The sequence below is a fragment of the Globicephala melas genome, chromosome 3 (assembly GCF_963455315.2).
Source record: "Globicephala melas chromosome 3, mGloMel1.2, whole genome shotgun sequence".
NCBI lineage: Eukaryota > Metazoa > Chordata > Mammalia > Artiodactyla > Delphinidae > Globicephala > Globicephala melas.
Window position 1 is genome coordinate 150,128,696 of NC_083316.1, and position 19,700 is coordinate 150,148,395.

The 19,700-nt window shown below is 42.8% G+C and overlaps 1 pseudogene; it reads left to right on the top strand.

Moving 5' to 3' along the window:
* The first annotated feature begins 1,039 nt into the window (after window positions 1-1,039).
* On the top strand, window positions 1,040-11,988 carry LOC132597121 (UDP-N-acetylglucosamine--peptide N-acetylglucosaminyltransferase 110 kDa subunit pseudogene; annotated as a pseudogene).
* Window positions 11,989-19,700: the final 7,712 nt, after the last annotated feature.

Genomic DNA, 19,700 nt, shown 5'->3' on the forward strand with positions numbered 1-19,700 from the left:
CTGAGCCTGTGCGTCCAGAGGCTGTGCTCCACAACGGAAGAGGCCACAACAGTGAGAGGTCCGCGTACCACAGAACAAAAGAAAATCTCCTTAGCCAGATTTCAAAAAAGCCTGTGGCCATTCCAATATGATCCAACATAGCGGAATATGATAGAAGGAAAATTGGCAAAGAAAGAGATGCTGGTCTTACCTGATGGAAGTGAAAATATCTCACTTTTGACAATTTTGCAAAAACCTATAATTACGTGAATTAATTTCTAGGGTTCTTCATAGGACCTAAAAAGGAACCCATAGAGTTGTGGAACAACCATAGAAGCTGCTGTGATGAGAAGCCGGGGCACCGCAACAAAAAGTAGCCCCTGCTCGCCGCAACTGGAGAAAGTCTGAACGCAGCATTGAAGACCCAAAGCAGCCAAAATAAAAATAAATAAATAAAAATAAATAAATTTATTTTTAAAAAAGTAATACTCAGGTTTGAGGCATGAGAGGTATGATGAGGAAAAATTAACTAATCCTTTCAGAACTTTTAAAATATCAAACTCAGTCTCTAAGATTTTAGCATTATATACAACATCGGTTACTTATTAGTGGTTTGGGAAGGCCAATTTAAAATTTTCTGAACTTACTGTATTGAAATTCATGACCCTAATGTTTTCCACATTGACTATATGAATGATGAAGTAAAGTCAATCATGTATTTCCTTTCCAACTGGGCAGAAAACAAAATTTTGAAAAGTGTTTGGACTACTGACTTTTGATTTCTTCTAAGGCAAGTGTATAGGTAATTTTTATTCCCTGATTAGGAGAAAAATGGTGGAAGAGGGCAGGGTTAAGAATTAAGATTTCAAGAGCGTGAGAGGTAGATGACCAACCAGAGTTCCTAAGGTTCGGTGCCTGTAACTGTCGCCGCCGCTTAAGCCTGCCAAAGCAGTGGTACGGCTGCTGCCCTCGTATTTGCTACCTCTAGAAACATTCTTGCCAGTAGTGGCGGCAGCGGGACTCAATTACCCCCTTTTCTCACTCTCTGCAGACCCTCCAGATGGCGTCTTCTGTGGGCAACGTGGCCGACAGCACAGAACCAACGAAACGTATGCTTTCCTCCCAAGGGTTAGCTGAGTTGGCTCATCGAGAATATCAATCAAGTGATTTTGAGGCAGCTGAGAGACACTGTGTGCAGCTGTGGAGACAAGAGCCAGACAATACTGGAGTACTTTTATTACTTTCATCTCTACACTTCCAGTGTCGAAGGCTGGACCGATCTGCCCACTTTAGTACTCTGGCAATTAAACAGAACCCTCTTCTGGCAGAAGCCTATTCGAATTTGGGGAATGTGTACAAGGAAAGAGAGCGGTTGCAGGAAGCAATTGAGCATTACTGGCGTGCATTGCATCTCAAATCAGATTTCATCGATGGTTATATTAACCTGGCAGCCGCTTTGGTAGCAGCAGGCGACATGGAAGGGGCAGTACAAGCTTACGTCTCTGCTCTTCAGTGCAATCCTGATTTGTACTGTGTTCGCAGTGACCTGGGGAACCTGCTCAAGGCCCTGGGTCGCTTGGAAGGAGCCAAGGCATGTTATTTGAAAGCAATGGAGACGCAACCGAACTTTGCAGTAGCTTGGAGTAATCTTGGCTGTGTTTTCAATGCACAAGGGGAGATTTGGCTTGCAATTCATCACTTTGAAAAGGCTGTCACCCTTGACCCCAATTTTCTGGATGCTTGTATCAATTTAGGAAATGTCTTGAAAGAGGCACGGATTTTTGACAGAGCTGTGGCAGCTTACCTTTGTGCCCTAAGCTTGAGCCCAAATCATGCAGTGGTACATGCCAACCTGGCTTGTGTATACTATGAGCAAGGCCTGATAGATCTGGCAATAGACACCTACAGGCGAGCTATTGAATTGCAACCACATTTCCCTGATGCTTACTGCAACCTAGCCAACGCTCTGGAAGAGAAGGGCAGTGTTGCTGAAGCAGAAGATTGTTATAATACAGCTCTGCGGCTGTGTCCCACCCATGCAGACTCTCTGAGTAACCTAGCCAATATCAAAGGAGACCAGGGAAACATTGAAGAGGCAGTTCGCTTGTATTGTAAAGCATTAGAAGTCTTCCCAGACTTTGCTGTTGCCCATTCAAATTTAGCAAGTGTATTGCAGCAGCAGGGAAAACTGCAGGAAGCTCTGATGCATTATAAGGAGGCTGTTCGAATCAGTCCTACCTTTGCTGATGCCTACTGTAACATGGGAAACACTCTAAAGGAGATGCAGGATGTTCAGGGAGCCTTGCAGTGTTATACTCGTGCCATTCAGATTAACCCTGCACTTGCGGATGCCCACAGCAATCTGGCTTCCATTCACAAGTATTCAGGGAATATTCCAGAAGCAATTGCTTCTTATCGCACTGCTCTGAAGCTTGAACCTGATTTTCCTGACGCTTATTGTGATTTGGCTCATTGCCTGCAGATTGTCTGTGATTGGACAGACTATGATGAGCGAATGAAGAAGTTGGTCAGCATTGTGGCTGACCAGCTGGAGAAGAATAGGTTGCCTTCTGTGCAGCCTCATCATAGTATGCTCTATCCTCTTTCTCATGGCTTCAGGAAGGCTATTGCTGAGAGCCACGGGAACCTCTGCTTGGATGAGATCAGCGTCCTTCATAAACCACCGTACGAACATCCAAAAGACTTGAAGCTCAGTGATGGTCGACTGCGTGTAGGATACGTGAGTTCTGACTTTGGGAATCATCCTACTTCTCATCTTATGCAGTCTATTCCAGGCATGCACAATCCTGATAAATTTGAGGTATTCTGTTATGCCCTGAGCCCAGATGATGGCACAAACTTCCGAGCGAAGGTGATGGCAGAAGCCCATCATTTCATTGATCTTTCTCAGATTCCATGCAATGGGAAAGCAGCTGATCGCATCCATCAAGATGGTATACACATCCTTGTAAATATGAATGGTTATACCAGGGGTGCTCGAAATGAACTCTTTGCTCTCAGGCCAGCTCCTATTCAGGCAATGTGGCTGGGCTACCCTGGGACCAGTGGCGTGCTTTTCATGGATTATATCATCACTGATCAGGAAACTTCACCTGCTGAAGTTGCTGAGCAGTATTCTGAGAAACTGGCTTATATGCCCCATACTTTCTTTATTAGTGATCATGCTAATATGTTCCCTCACCTGAAGAAGAAAGCAGTCATCGATTTTCAGTCCAATGGGCACATTTATGACAATCGGATTGTGCTGAATGGCATCGACCTCAAAGCATTTCTTGATAGTCTCCCAGATGTGCAGATTGTCAAGATGAAATGTCCTGATGGAGGAGACAACGCAGACAGCAGTAATACAGCTCTTGATATGCCTGTCATTCCTATGAATACTATTGCAGAGGCAGTTATTGAAATGATTAACAGAGGACACATTCAGATAACAATTAATGGATTCAGTCTTAGCAATGGACTGGCAACTACCCAGATCAACATTAAGGCTGCCACTGGAGAGGAGGTTCCCCGTACCGTTATTGTAACCACACGTTCTCAGTACGGGTTACCGGAAGATGCCATTGTGTACTGTAACTTTAATCAGTTATATAAAATTGACCCATCTACTTTGCAGATGTGGACAAATATTCTGAAGCGTGTTCCCAATAGTGTACTGTGGCTGTTGCATTTTCCAGCAGTAGGAGAACCTAATATTCAACAGTACGCACAAAATATGGGCCTTCCGCAGAACCGTATCATTTTTTCACCTGTTGCTCCTAAAGAGGAACACGTTCGGAGAGGCCAGCTGGCTGATGTCTGCTTGGACACTCCACTCTGTAATGGACACACCACAGGGATGGATGTCCTTTGGTCAGGGACACCCATGGTGACTATGCCAGGAGAGACTCTTGCTTCCCGAGTTGCAGCTTCCCAGCTCACTTGTTTAGGCTGTCTTGAGCTTATTGCTCAAAATAGACAAGAATATGAAGACATAGCTGTGAAACTGGGAACTGATCTAGAATACCTGAAGAAAATTCGTGGCAAAGTCTGGAAGCAGAGAACATCTAGCCCTCTGTTCAACACCAAACAATACACAGTGGACCTAGAGCGGCTCTATCTACAGATGTGGGAGCATTACGCAGCTGGCAACAAACGTGATCACATGATTAAGCCTGTTGAAGTCACTGAGTCGGCCTAAATAATGACTGTGTGCACAGGAGAATTACCCTGTACCTGAGCCTCAACCTTCTGGGGGAAAGGGAACTACTTTTTCCTTATCTGTACAATACCATGCTGCAGATGGGTGACAGACAATGATAAGAAATAGCACAGCCAGACTTGCTTCCTGCATGATCATGATCATGATAGGGAGAGACACAAGAGATGGGAAACTGCTGTTCCACAAGGAGTCTCCATAGAATTTTGCAGCAGCCAGGTGTCTGGAAGGTCTGGAAGGTAAGTCTGGAAGGTCTGATCTCCCTTGGTCTTCCATGGGATGGATGGTTAGTGTGGAAGGGAGATAGAGATTGCCCAGCCGTTCTGTGATTATCATGGATTGATTGAGTCTTCTGGATTAATATTTTTCTTTATATTTGGGGTATTGGAGCTTTTAAAAATGTTTGGTTTCAGGTATTTTTATTCATGTGAAGTGTATATGATTCTCTTGAGATAAGGTTTTAAGCTAAAATATTCCTTGTTTTAGTTTCTGAACTCTACAGATAAATGGGGATTTTGCTGGTGTAGTCTTTTTATAGGTTTTATAAACCACTTGAGCCTATATCAGTCATTTCAGTGTCTGACATAATGTTTGGAACTATCAGTGCTTTGTTGGTTTATAGATGATGGCTTAAATTCTTTTCCTGGTCCGTTTCCTTCTTCCCTTCCCCCCACTTTAAAAATTCTCCTGTAACTTGGCTAACAAAAAACCAAGTCTGATTCAAAACCTCCCAGAGCGTTTCTCTTAAACGCATCATCTGGTGCCAAATGAAGATCCTTAGGAGTGATTATTAATTCTGAAGGGCACAGTTGTGGTACTGTCACTGATGATAATAATAATGGATTTTTGGCCTAGAGTGTTGACCTATTTCACCAGTGTTTTACCGTTGACTGCCCCTCTATGCTGCTTCCAAAAGTGATAGTGTGTGTTAAGATTTTTACTTTCATTTCTAAAGTTTTTTTTTTTTTAGTGAGTCCTGTTCTTCCTTTTTCTTTCAGCAGAAATGAAATCCCAGATAAGTATAAGTATTCAAATATTTGATCAGTAAGTCACAGTTATCTCCAGTACATTAAATAACTTTCATCAAAGAAACATGTTATAGGTAAAAAGCTCTGAAGGACCAGCTATGTATATGATAATTATGTTTCAGATCTTCTAGGGTATTATATATAATAACTTGTCTTCTGGACGTGGTCTTGAAGTCTTTATGGATTCAGCCTCGGTAGTAGCGAACTGCACTGCTACTTGGTTTGGAGTACAAATTAGACTTTAGCCCTCCTGGAGGTTGAGTTTTTGGTATTGAAAACCATAGGAATGAAATTATTGTATTTCAGCAAAGGATCGAGGGCTTGAGGCTTAAACAAGGCAACATATGTGTGGGAAGCAGTCAGCCTTGAAAGCAGGTAAGGACATGCCAGGCATGCCGCCGCTGCTTGAAGGGACTGTCCCTACTTGTTCCCCTCCTTATTCCATTCCATGGGAGATAAATCACCAGGGCCCAGAGATCAGAAAGAATGTAAAATTTGACAAGCAAAGCTGTCTCCCCTCTGCACGTGCAGGTTATTTTTGATGATTCTGGGTTTATGGGTTTTCTCCCAGGGAAGTTAACCTTGAGCCGAGACAGTCTGTAGATAATGTAAACCACCATCTGGCAAGCTTCCTTTTTCTAGTCTGTTTAATCTGCAACTGTAGCATAATGACTTTGGAATTACTGTTGCTGTATTACCAAAATCTTAAACTAGGATATTTTTGACAAATGCGGTCCTTAGTTAATTTTTAGAGCTACAAACTGTCAGATGGCTCTGAAATAACAATTGTCTGGCTATTCTTCAGGGTGATCACAATATGGTAATGACCTTGAGGTATCACTAAAAAGCAGGAAGGTGTGAGTCTTCCTTTGGTTCCAGAGTGAAATGCGAGTTGGAGTTGGAAAAGAGGCCCACAACCAAGTGCTAGAGAAGGAAATGTGAGGTCATTGGTGAAAAACCAGGTTGAAGTTAAGGTGAAGAGGCATGAGGAAATGGGCAACTGTTCCAGTATTACAAAGATCATCAAGAAGCATATCCATGAATGTGGTTTGTATTGCAATCTGCTGAAAAAGAGACAAATATCCTGGCCTGGCCTTCATGGAGATTATATTTTATTGATTCTGATAATAGATTATTGTTGATAAGGGCCTCCTATAAATTATAACCGTGCAAAGGCAGCAAGATAAGTTTTTTTTTCTTTATGTATGTGTTTCTCATTCCTACTCACTTCTCTCTTAGGGGAAGAGAAAATCACAAAAAATAAAATTGTCAAGTCTCAACTATTCCTTTTCAAAATAATTTTTTTTGCAAATTCCAGTGCAGACAATAGGTTAACTGTTAAGGTTTGTAAGGCTCAAACAGCTAGATTTTTACAAAGTGTAGCCAAATTTTATTCCATACCTAATAGCTTTGGAAAGAATATGTGATGATGCAAAGTTGGAAAAAGGTGGTTTTTCTTCTGTGAATGGCTTCACTGTGTTGGGAGAACAGGAACAGAAGAAATCAAAGTAATTAAACATGGGGTGAGTTTTCCTGATAGGGGACTCTAGTGCTTTAAAATAGACTAGATAATCCTAGGGATAATCTGAGGGTAGAACAGACCAATGCCTCATTTCCAATCTGGTACCCTGGAAGAAAACAGTGTATTTCCTTTGAGGTCTTGAGAGGTTTCTCTTCTGCTTTGTTTTGGTTTTGGTTCATTTTGTAATCAACCTTATTAAGGTATCATTTACATACAATAAAATGCAGACATTTTTAGTCAACGGTTCAGTGACTTTTAATTAATGTATACATTTGTATAACTAGCACCCCCATAAAGATAGATAACAATCCTAAAACCCTAGAAAGTTTCCTCCTAGGCTTTTGCAAAAGTATCCCCATCTCCCACCCCAAGGCCACCACGGATCTGTTTTTTATCTTTAGAGATGACTTTTGCCCAGTTTACAATTTCATGTAAGTTGAATAATACAGTAGGTGCCCTTCTGATCTGGCTTCACTTGCTCAGCATATGGTTTTTGAGATTCATTCATGTTGGGATGTTTTAAACCAGGACTTTAGCCTGGGTGGCTGATGTTGTCTGAAGGCACCTATAGGTACATCTGAGTCTCTGGCATTGTCACTGTCTGTTCTTGGCTCAGTATTTTCAACTTTACTAAGAAGCACAAGGTTGAAGTAAGGAAGATCATTGTCAGTATAATGGAGGTGAAGTGGGTTCTGTTATATAATATTCTCAGCAAAAATTGACCTGCTTGGAATCATTGTGTTGATAATCGACAAGGTTACGCTTCCTCCAAAAACCTTGATACTGTAAAACTTCTAAAGGACGCTGTCCTAGGACTCTTAGTTTTCATTTTTTGGAAACATTTCTGGAAAATTCAAATGCTCGCAACCTGAAAGAAGCAATTATTCACCTGAAGGCTAACTCTGCTAAAGTTGAGTTGTCCGACCTTTACATGCTGATAGAAGCCAAATAGCCTTGCAAAACAATGCTCTCTTACTGGATATAAGCATATAGATATTTTAAGATGGATGTGTATATGCAGTAAAGTGAAAAAACAAAGAATCTTTGAGTTTCCCTTGCTGGTTTTTTTATTTTTTCATTTAAGTTTCTATAGCATATGCTAATAATTCACAGTAACCTCAGGTTAGTTTTAGGTCCACTCTTTACATAAATGTTGAAGTACTCCATACCCACCTTTTTTCTACCTTCCTTCTTTTCTTCCATCTTTCCTTTCTAACTTCTTATAATCCATTATACTTAATCCTGCATTTGCTGAGGTGGCAATTAGTGTAGGAAAATACTGTGAAATTTTGCTGTTCAGAATACATGTTGACCAAATTCTATATTGAGAAAAGGTCTGAATTTACCCAGAGTAACCCTTTCTCAGCGTCTTTGAATAAAGGCCATAGAAACTGGGCTATATATAGTATCCTGACAGGTATGTAGAATTCATAGCAATTGCCCTAAAGAGCTTACCTAGCGTAGATGCATATGAATGCATTTAATAATTGCTTTATTGGCAGCAGTGCCAACATACACAGTCTATTTTGTTTTATATCATTCTCATTACTTGCTCTTTACCACTGTATACATTGCTAATGGCGTGGTTTCTATGGCTTGTGAATTTCACGACCAAATAATACGTAATTTATTGCACACTTCAGTGTAGAAGATGGAGACTTCATAAATTTTCGTGTGCTCGTTGCCCCTTTGGAATGTATTACACTGAGATCAGTCAAAGTAATAAATTTATTTCAAATGTGCATGATAGGTAGACATCAATTAGGACTGATGGGCAATATTTCTTCTTCCAGCAACATAACAGTTTTTAAAGACTAAGCCATTGAACGTGGAGTTACTGAACATGGGACTCAGTTCACTGGGATCCTTCTTAGAAAAATAAAGGACAACTTGGATTGGATTTGTGTGGCTTATTCAAGTAGAAACTAATCAGCTACATCTTGGTGAACTTAATTTGTCACAATCATTTGGTATTTTATTAACTCTCTTCCCCTTCTTCCCCCGACTCTGACGAGAACGGATCATGAGTATCTTAAAACATACTAAGTCATCTTCCATCCCTGTTAATCTAACTACAAAGCACACTTTCCTTATCCAATGTAACTTACTTTTAGAGTGGCTGGGGTTTTAATTCTCTACAGAATTAAAACCAGCAAAGAGAAACATTTTCAAGGAGCCACCACATTGTAGAGCCTTAGAAAGAAGACTTTAGAATTAAGGACAAATATATCATTTTATAGCTAAAGCACCTGAGGCCTAAAGAGGGAAGGTAACCATCGAGGTCAGGGAAAGGGGTGGAAGATCAGGTTTCAAGCTGAGAAAGAGTCTACAGGGACTCAATCTGAGCAGGTCAAAAACTGAAAGGAGACCACGAATGTTCTGGGAAGGCTGGCATCTGGCCTCCAGTGTGGGATTCAGATGGGGAGTGGTTCCTGGGGGAACTGAGCTTCTGCAGTAGGCAGAGAAGTCCACCTCATCTCCGGAAAGTGCCACTGACATCAGGGAGTTGAGGGGAAAGAGCAATGAGTTCCAGTCCACCTGAGAAAGCAGGCCAGTCTGATTAACTCTGAATTTAGGCTTATTTCAGATACTTCTTGAGAAAGAACTTGGACAAGAGCAAGTCCCACGCAGCCTCTTTTAAATCCATGCCCAGTATTTTCTGGTGGAGCTGCTTAAACTCTCCAAGTGACTCCAGTATTTTAATTTCACTCTGTATTTAATTCCGACAGTTCTATGATTGATTATTTAATGGGCAAATAAGTAGGGTCACAAAAGAGTGTGAATGTATTTTACAGGATGAGGATGGGCGGAGTGGAGCAGTCTGGAATAGGACACCAATAAAAAGGGATCTTGATAAAGTAGAACGTCTATTAGAAATGGAGAGGAATTCGCAAGGAAATTAGTGCCTGACACCACGCCCTTCTCTCTGCATGTTTAGAAGCTAGTTTCTAATTCTATTTTCATAGGCGATGTGCCTGTGATGAATTGTCTTTTACCTCCACACTATTTATCACATGGACATATTGTGAAGTTTGTGTGAGAGAAAGCAAGTATGAGAAATTGTCTTGCAAGCAGCTATAAGCACTGCCTGGAACAATCTAGGATAGAAGGAAAAGGAAAGGAAGGTGGAAACAAAGGAGAAAGACAGCTAATGATGCTGGAGTCTCTCGCTGGGATTTGTGGTATCTCTTTTTGAAACTAAGTACAGAGAGTCAGAACTTGACTGATTGTTTCTTGATCACGGTTTGTTTTCATTTTTGCTTTTTTCTTGCTCTCTTATCAGTTATTCCAGCCAGTGCCATGTCATTTTCAGTTTCAGTAAGCATGCCTGTCTTGTTTCCATTTGCATTATTCATGCAAACCTTGATTGAACTGATGACCCCGAGTTATCACGGAAACATTAGATACACCAGTGGATACATTTCTTAATTTTAGAAAAAAATTACCGAGTGAAGGTTAAAATAACTCTTCAATTTGTCATTTAAAAAAACTTCTCCTAACATACAATACCTCATTGCCTAACAATGCCAGATAAATGAAGAATTTCTATGTATTCATGAATGCAGGCTAGTCTGTATATCTTTTGGCAGGTATGACCATTACCGAGGGTAATGGCCTTGTTTGGTGGCCATGTCCTGTCTCCTAGAAAGTTGTACTTTCTGTTATCTTTCAGTTGGTTCATGGGATATCAGAGGTGAATTTATAAAACTATACTTCCCTTTACAGTTACTTTGTTTTGTTTTGTTTTGTTTTGTTTTACTTGAAGTGTAGTTGATTGACAATGTTGTGTTTCAGGTGTACAGCCAAGAGATTCAGATATATATATTTCTTTTTCAGATCCGTTTCCTTTATAGGTTATTACAAGGTATTGAATATAGTTGCCTGTGCTATACAGCAGGACCTCGTAGTTATCTACTTTATACATAGTATACACTTACTTTGTGTGATCCACGCTGGTCAGACCACATAATTATTTTCACTTCTGATATAATTTTTTCAGGTCCAACCTCAAATCTTTGATGAGAAGATATTTTAAAATAAGTTTAGCATGTGTGTGCTCTAAATCCAACAGTAGATATTAGAGATATGATTTTGCACTAGGTATTCCTCTCTTTTTTGTTCTTGGCCAACCAATTGAAAATTAGTTTTTATTTTCTGGTTGTTTGCTAGATGTTTATGACTATAATAAAAGTCTTAAATTTTGTCTCATATCTTAAAACACAATCTGAAATGGATATTGTGCTATACATAGGGGCTGTGATATAAATATAGTTTCTAACTTCAAAAACATATAGCCTAGAAGGGAACACAGACACATATGCAGCAATTATGGCAAGTGCATCTGTTTACCAAGTGAAATAGCACTGAGATGGATAAAGTGCTAGCAAGCCTTGAACAGCCAAATTAGCTTCAAAAACAGATGCGCAGTTCTTTAAAAATCTTTTTAACATTTTTCCAGGTACATGTAGAATATAACTTAGCATAAAAACGGTATGGGTTTAAGGATATGGGGAGGGGGAAGGTTAAGCTGTGACAAAGTGAGAGAGTGGCATGGACATATATACACTACCAAACATGAAATAGATAGCTAGTGGGAAGCAGCCGCTTAGCACAGGGAGATCAGCTTGGTGTTTTGTGACCACCTGGATGGGTGGGATAGGGAGGGTGGGAGGGAGACAAAAGAGGGAGGGGTTATGGGGATGTATGTATATGTATAGCTGATTCACTTTGTTATATAGCAGAAACTAACACACCATTGTAAAGCAATTATACTCCAATAAGGACGTTAAAAATAAATAAATAAGGAAAAGAAGACTGACTCATCCAATTAAAAAAAAAAAAGAAATTCTCTTGTCCTGGATTCAAGAGAAGGGATGAAGTAAAAGGATGAGGAAGAACAAGAGGAGGAAATGTGAGCGTGGAGAGGGTAGGAGGAAGAGCAGAAGGCAAATAAGTGTATGTGCTTCCCTTGCCATCCCTGACTTTTTTTTTTTTTTTTTTTTTTTTTGTGCTTCAGGAAAACCCAAAAGCCAGAGAAGAGCACGGAGGTGGTCACCACTGCATGTGAACAAAAAGGTGGAGAGAAGAGAATGGTGGTAATCTGCGCAGGCAACTGGAGGATGACCTGAGTGCATCTCGCCAGGGAACGGTCCCTGTTCCATAGAACCCCTGAAGATGCCAGGCTCTTATGTTTAGATGGGGGGCCGAAGGCATCTGTGGGGTCACCACATACATCACTCCTGGAGGTGTTGTTCACATTGTGTTCTTTGTAAACAGTGTCCCTGGTGAGGTTCAACATCTCCCTCTGCAGGACCCAGCCTTGCCCTCCCAACCCGCCGAGGTCAGCAGGCAACATCCCCAGTAAATCACCAGGTGTAGTGAGATATCTGGAGTGGCCCTGGTACCCCCCAGTTCAGGCGTCCTGGGGAAAGGGTGAGGAGGACAGAGGCACCGGGGCTTCTTCTCACGCAAGCAGACAGCTCACCTGGCCCAGCGCTGCTTCATCCCTGTGGGCATGCGGTAGCCCTGGCATCCGGTAGGGGACACTGCAGGATCCACACCTGGCTGGGATTTGCCCACCCCCTGGGGACCCCGCAGCCTCTGTGGAGCCCCACTGAAGGGCCTGGGTCACCTCATGGCACCATTTCTCAACCTGAGGTTCTATAGATTTTTCATAGATGTGTAAAAATTGAATACAACACACACACAAAATGAAGGCAATTCAAAGCAATGCTAATTTAGGATGAGTTAAAGGGCCAGGATTCCAAGTTAATTATGACCTTAAAATTAGATAACAAATACATCTGGTTTTATTACACGCTGAAAAGCAGTGTCTTCTACAAACTTTTCATGTTGGGATACAGCAAAGCTATAGAATTTATGATTCTATGACCACAGCATCAGGATATTTTTAAATTAAAAAGCACAGGCAAGTTTGGCTGGGGTGTTAAAGAAAGAAAAATGATTATTAGGGGAAAAGGGAACATTGCGGTTCTCTGCCCACTTCCACTGTGCTGGTCTCATGATGGGCCGTGTTGCGTGTGGGCTGGAGGGACAGGGTCACTACTCCCACCTGTGTCATCAGACCTCCCACTCCTCACAGCGCCCAGGTGGGAGGGACCCACACTTTTCACCCTGGAGCCCCAGAGCCTCCCCTTTCCTCTGCATCACTTTCACTGTTCAGGGGACCAATCACTTGAACGCCGCCCGGCCAAATGCCCAGGTTAAATCGCCCCTGTAGGACAGGTCTCTCTGCTACCAGAACACACTTGGCAAAGAGCAGCAAACAGGCCCCAGTGCCCTGGGGATGTGAGCCCTGGGGATGTCAGGGCCCAAAGTCACTTGCAGGGTCTGAGTAGCCCCCTGGGTCCCACACACCGACCCCAGGGAGCCCACCACCCCACTGACTCCAGTCCCTGCCTTTGTGTGGCAGGTTCTGGTCTGACACCTGTGAGGACTGTGACCTGGAAGCCTCAGCCTGAGACTCAGAGGGGATGGAGCCTGTGCAGCGTCTGGCAGCTTAAATGAGACACGAAGCCAAGGAAGGAGGGCCGCCTCTCTGCTCCCCCTCCGCTCCTGAGTCAGCTAGTGAGTGCCGGTTACTTCCTGTCGGAGCTGTACAGATTTAGCATAAATTTTAGATATAGGTCTTACTTTTAACAGTGAAAGGCTGTTACATCAAGCAAAATTGCTCTCTTTTTTTTTTAAACGTTTCTATGTAAGATAACACACAAGTATAGAAAAGCACCCTCCGCAAAGGGAGGGCTCAGTGAATTACAATGGGCGCTCCACTCTGGGGAGCAGTAGAAGCCCAGATGCTTCTGAGAAGCTCCTCAGCTTCCTTACTCTGGCCCGACCTCCACAGCGGAAATCCCAAAGGGACTGGATTCTCCCAGCCCTCCAGCACCCTCCACTACTTTCTGATTGTGCTGCCGCACTCATTTTGAGTTATTTGTGTGTAAATCACTGCACTTGGAATATACGTGGAGTAACTGATTTCATTCTTATAACCGAATAAGTTAGCACTTATTCTTCTCCCCTTCTACAGGGGGCGGCCGGGTGCTGGAGACGTCCTGTATATTGAACTGGGTGTTGGTAACAGATGTGTTTATATTTACAAGAAACCATAAAGCTCTATGCTTAAGATCTGTGCCCTGTACAATACACCAAGGAAACTTCAATTAGAAAGAGATGCCAAAAAAATTTCCCCACAAAACAAACTTCAGGGCCCTGTGGCTTCCTCTGATTTCTACCAAACATTTAAGACAGAAACGATGCCCGTCTCCTACACACTCTTCCAGAGAACAGATACAGAGGGAACACACCCACACTGCTTTCATCGGACCAGGAGAATACTGATGTCGTACCAGCAGCAGATATTACAGGACAGGAGAAATTACAGGCTAAACACTTCTGAATGTCGATGTCAAAATCCAAAAGCAAATATTAGCAGTCTAAATCTAGAGGTTTTCAGAAAGGAAGGAAACTGGGATTTCGTGGTGGTTATTTCCAGTGGTTGATGTGAACAGGATCACTGGGTGTTTGGGCGCTGCCTGGGAACGAGAGACGGGACAATGCCATCGGGTTAGTGGAATGAACATTTGGTGACAGAGATTAGGAGGGCCTGGGTCATCCTCAGAGACAGTCCTGGGATGGGGTCTCTAGGCTGTGGCTATGGAGGGGTCCCTCTAGAAGGGCATGGGCCTCTCTCCTGTGCCACTGCAGGGTCTAGGGATGGATGAGGAGTTTGTAGGGGCTGGATTTTGATGAGGAAGGATGAGCAGGGAAGGTGCGCCCTCAGAGCCAGTGCAGCCACGGCCCCTCCCCAGCCAGGCCGTAGCCCAGGCTACTCAGACAGTTGCTCACATCAATAGTCAGGCAACAGTGGGGCACGCCACCTTCACCCACTAAACCACCAAGCACAGCCCAGCAGGCCACTGTCCTCATTAATCAGCACTACCTGTGCATCCAGGGCTGGTTGTTGAAGACCAAGCTAATTTGTTAGAGACGTGCCATGTGGGCAACTGGCTTGAAGAGACCAGGGCTCTGAGCCACGTGGAGACAAGCCGACCACTGGTCAGACCACCAGGAGGCTCACCCAGTGTGTGAAGACGCTGAGGGAGGAGGGACGTAGATGGGACCCCCTGATCCTTCAAGGGACCTTCTTTCAGGGATATTTAAGAGCTGTGGGGTCAGGGATCAACATGTAAGGGGGGCAGCAGGTCAGGCATGGGCCCTCCTGTCGGCTCAGACCCCTCCTGTCCTTGGAGCAACCATGGGGCAGGCAGGAGGATTGGGGGGATGGAGGGAGGGGAGCCCTGGGCTCAGGGGTCCAGAGCACCATCTAGAGGATTCAGGGGTTCAGGGATTTCTGTCCCAGGGAACCAACTACATTCCTGTCCCACATCCATCTGTCATCAGCTTTGCGACTCCGGGAAAGTCACTTAAAATCTCAACATTTTCGTGCCATGTACCATAAAATATGGTTCACAGCACCTGCCATGAGTTCCCCACGGGACTGATGTCGGGATCACAGGAGATGATGACAGATATTCTTCACAAGCTCTAAAGCATCACACCCATAACCTTCCGCACTCCCCTGCCCTGTGGCATCCAGGTCCCCTCTCTGGAGGCAGCACTACCACATTTCTTGCTTATTCTTCCAGACATTTAATATTTGCACACTTAGGTAGCACTTATGAAGTAACCATCATTTTTCATCAGGGTCTACCTGATTTGCTGTATTAAGCTTCATCATGTAATACTAATAAGTGGGCCCTCTTAACATTTCCGTTATCACAGAACAAGGAACTGAGGACAGAGGGTCTGCATAACTTTCCCAGGTTCATGTGGCTTCTGGTATGATTTGAATCCAGACCATCAGGCACCAGCCCCCACTCTGTCGGTCACTGTGCTGTGCTCCCTTTCTGTATTATCTCACTAAATAAAGTCATGTCCCCGTGCAGTCAGCCTGCTGGCTATTCTAAGTGCACACCACATTGCAACACCCTCTTCTCAGCCCAGCTTCGATTCACTTGACTCCCCTAGACTCCCCTAGGAGGCTGGTGAACAAAGAGAACAGACGTGTGACCTGCGAATGAATTGACACCTCTGCATGGTCTTCTCCCAGCAACATATCAATAGTTCTCTCAGTTTTTGTTGTGTTTTCCTGGATCATGACTCGGGTACCAAGAAGAAAAGGAAGATTATAAAGGAGTCAAACATAGGATGCACAAGAATATCATCTGCGATCAAGATAATCTGCTGGCCATCCGCAGCGGTGGTTCAGGCACATCAGAATCAGCATCTGGCCAAACAACAGGGTAGGGACACAAATAGCACCCCCACTAACCACTCCATTGAAGGTACTGTGGAAATAATACCAGCAAGTAGATTCAGGAGCAATGGCTGTAGTTTGTACAGCAGAGCCTGGATCTGGCTGAGGGAGGATTGGGCAGGGAAGGTGCCCACTCAGAGCCCGTGTAGCCACTGCCCGCTCTTAGGCAGGGCTTAGTCCAAGCTGCTCAGACGATTGGTCAGTTTCTAGTCAGTGAGACCCTGGGGGCCTGTAAACTTCATCTGTTAAGCCACCAAAACACCAGCCCAGTAGACCCTGTTCCCAGCTAATGAATATTAACTGCTCATCATCCAGGTTTGATCAGTTGAAGATGATGCTAATTCTCTGTGCAACTGTCATGTGGGCAGTTGGTTTGGAATGTCCTGGGTTTTGAGTCAGTTAGGGAGTCAAGTAGACTACTGGTCATTCAGGGTGGTCACCTGACCACCAGGAAGTCTCACTGCAAATCAGCTGCTAGAATCAAGTGCTGAGGGGGAAGGGAGGGGAGATGCACACACATTTGGATACCCCGGTCCATCAGGGGGTCTGCATTTGGGGGAAAGACATTGTATTTGGGGTCAGGGATTGAAACGTAGAGCCAGGAGGTGGGTCCAGATTTGAGCCATTCTCTTGGGCCAGGCACCTCGTCCGAGTACCAGCTGTCTCCCTGCAGCATCCTTGGGGCAGGAGGATGTGGGAAAGGGAGTGAGGAGAGCTCTTGGTTTGTGTATCCAGGGCATGATCTCATGTCCATGTGTTCAGGAATCTCTCTCCCTCCCCTGCCTCAGACCCATCACTCATCAGTGTTGTGACTCTGGGCAAGTTACTCAATCTGTCTAAATTTCAGTGCCCTGAACCATAAAATATGGGTCACAGCCCCTACTCTGCCCACCCCACAGTGCATCACAAGAAATAATATTCTTGCCATGAGCTCTAAAACTTCTTACTCATGTCATCAATGTGAAAAAGTAGGCTCTATCCTCCTGTTTGTAGCCTCCTAGGTGCCCTTTCTGGAGACGACCTACTTATTCTTCCAGGCATTTAATACTTGAACATTTATGTAGGTAGCACTTATGAAGTACCCATCATTTTTCTTCAGGCTTTGTATTTACTAATTTTTAGCCTCAGGACATAATACGAATAAGCAGGTCCTACTAATATTTCCATATCCCTGGCCAGGGAACTGAGAAACAGAAGGGCTAAGTAACTAACCTTCCCAGGTACACGTGGTGTTCAAATAGGATTTGATTTCAGACCATCAGGCACCAGCACCCATACTCTCCCTCATTGTGTTGTGCTGACTTTGTACTTGTCTCATGTAAATAAAGTTATTTTCCCCATGTGATCAGCCTGTTGGGTATTTTAAGTGCACGCTAAAATGCAAGATCCATCTTCATAAGCCCTACTTTGATTTAGGGGACTCCCCGGGCAGCTAGTAATAAGGAGCTCTGAAGTTTGACCTCTGAATAAGTTAAGACTTTTGCCAGGAAGATGTCAACACCTCTCACTATTGTGAATGTATTTCCTAGGAACTTGTTTCAGGAATGTGAAGAGAAAAAGACAAGGATTCAAACCAAGGATACATATGGGGATTGATCCTCCGTGAAGAAAATATACTGGCTGGCCCTCACCGTCATTCAACAGCTCAAAATGAACATCTAGTCCCAAAGGGTTGAGCCTCAACTATCATCCCATACAAGCCACTCCATTGAAGTCACTGTGGGAATTCCATCCTGAAACTGATCAAGAGTAATGACTATAAAAATGTTGTCATATTATCCTTTGATTGAGATATAATTCACATTCCATCAATTCACATTTTTTTTTTAACTGTGTGATTCAGCTGCTTTTAGTGTACTCAGGTTTTGCAATCAACATCTCTAATTCCAGTACATTTTCATCATCCCCAAGAGAAACCTCATACCTAGTATCAGTCATTCTCATTCTGTCCTCCCCTTTCACCCCAGCCCTGGGTCTTTCTGTCTCTATTGATTTTCCTATGCTGGACCTTTCATATGAATAGAACCACACAACGTGCGGACTTCTGTGTCTGACTTTTGCAGTAAGCAAAATGTATTCAAGGTGCATCCAGGTTGTAGCATGTATCTGTCCTTCACCCTTTTAATGGCTGAATAATATTCATTGTATGGATATAGCACATTTTATTTTTCCATTCCTCAGTTGGCGAATAGTTGGGTTGTTTCCACTTTTTGGCTATTATGAATAATGATATGACAATATAACACTCATGTACAAGTTTTCGTGTGAACATATGTTTTTCATTTCTCCTGGACATATACTGGGAGTGGAGTTCCTGGGCCATACTGTATCTCTGTGTTGAACTTTTTGAGGAACGGCCAAACTATTTTCTTTTTCATATTTGCACCAGCGATGCTTGAAAGTGCCAATTTCCCCACATCATTGCCAACCCTTGTTTTTAAAAAAATTATATGGCACAATAGTGGGTATGAAGTGGTATCTCACTGTGGTTTCAGTTTGCATAATTTTGACTAATAATTTTGGACATGTTTTCATGTGCTTATTGGCAATTTGTGTCTTCTTTGGAGCAGTATCTATGCAGATTCTTTTTCTCATTTTTAAAATTTGGTTATTTGACATTTTATTGTTGAGTTGCCAGTGTTCTTTACATATTCTGAATACTAGGCTTTATCAGATATATGACTTGCAAACATTTTCCTTCATTCTGAAGGTTGTATTATGTCTTTCTTGATGGTGTTCTTTGAAACACAAAGGATTTTAATTTTGGTTAACGTCCAATTTCTTTTTCCTTTTGTTGCCTGTGCTTTTGCTATCATATTTAAGGGTTCATTGCCAAATCCAAGACTATGAAGATTTATCCCTTTTTTTCTTCAGAAATTTGTATAGTTTAGCTCTTATATTTAACTCTTTGATCCATTTTAAATTCAAAGTCTCTTTTGTCTGATATTGGTATAGACACTCCTGCTCTCTTGGTTACTATTTGAGTTTTCTCACTGAGTTTGGAATTCCCTTTTCTATCCTTTAACTTTCAACCTGCTTGATTCTTTTGATCTCAAGTAAGTCTCTTGTAGACAGCATATAGTTGGGTCATATGTTTTTACCTATTCCGCCAATCTCTGTATTTTGATTGGAGAGTTTAATGCATTTACATTTAAAGTAATTGCTGACAAAAAAAGACTTATTTCTGCTATTGTGCTGTTTCTTTTCCATCTGCCCAAAGTTTTTTGCCCCTCATTTCCTGCATTCCTATCTTTCGTTGTGTGTGTTTAGCTGATTTCTTACAATAAAATATTTAAATTACTTTCTCACTTCCTTTTGGGACTATTCTATAGCTATTTTCTTTGTGTTTACCATGGGGATTACCTTTAACATCCTAAAATTAAAACACTCTAATTTGAACTTATACCAGGTTAAACTCAACAACATCCAAGTTCTTGAAGCTAAAAGAGCATCCTACTATCTCAATGCAAAAGACCTTCTCCAAGACACACTGCAGTTTCTGCCTGGCTGGGACATTGCCCCAGAGTGGGGTTAAGTTTAAGGAGTCGAAGGAGGCATACATTTCCATCCTCTGGATCACTGCTCACCAAAAAATACATAATGCCAGGCACATAT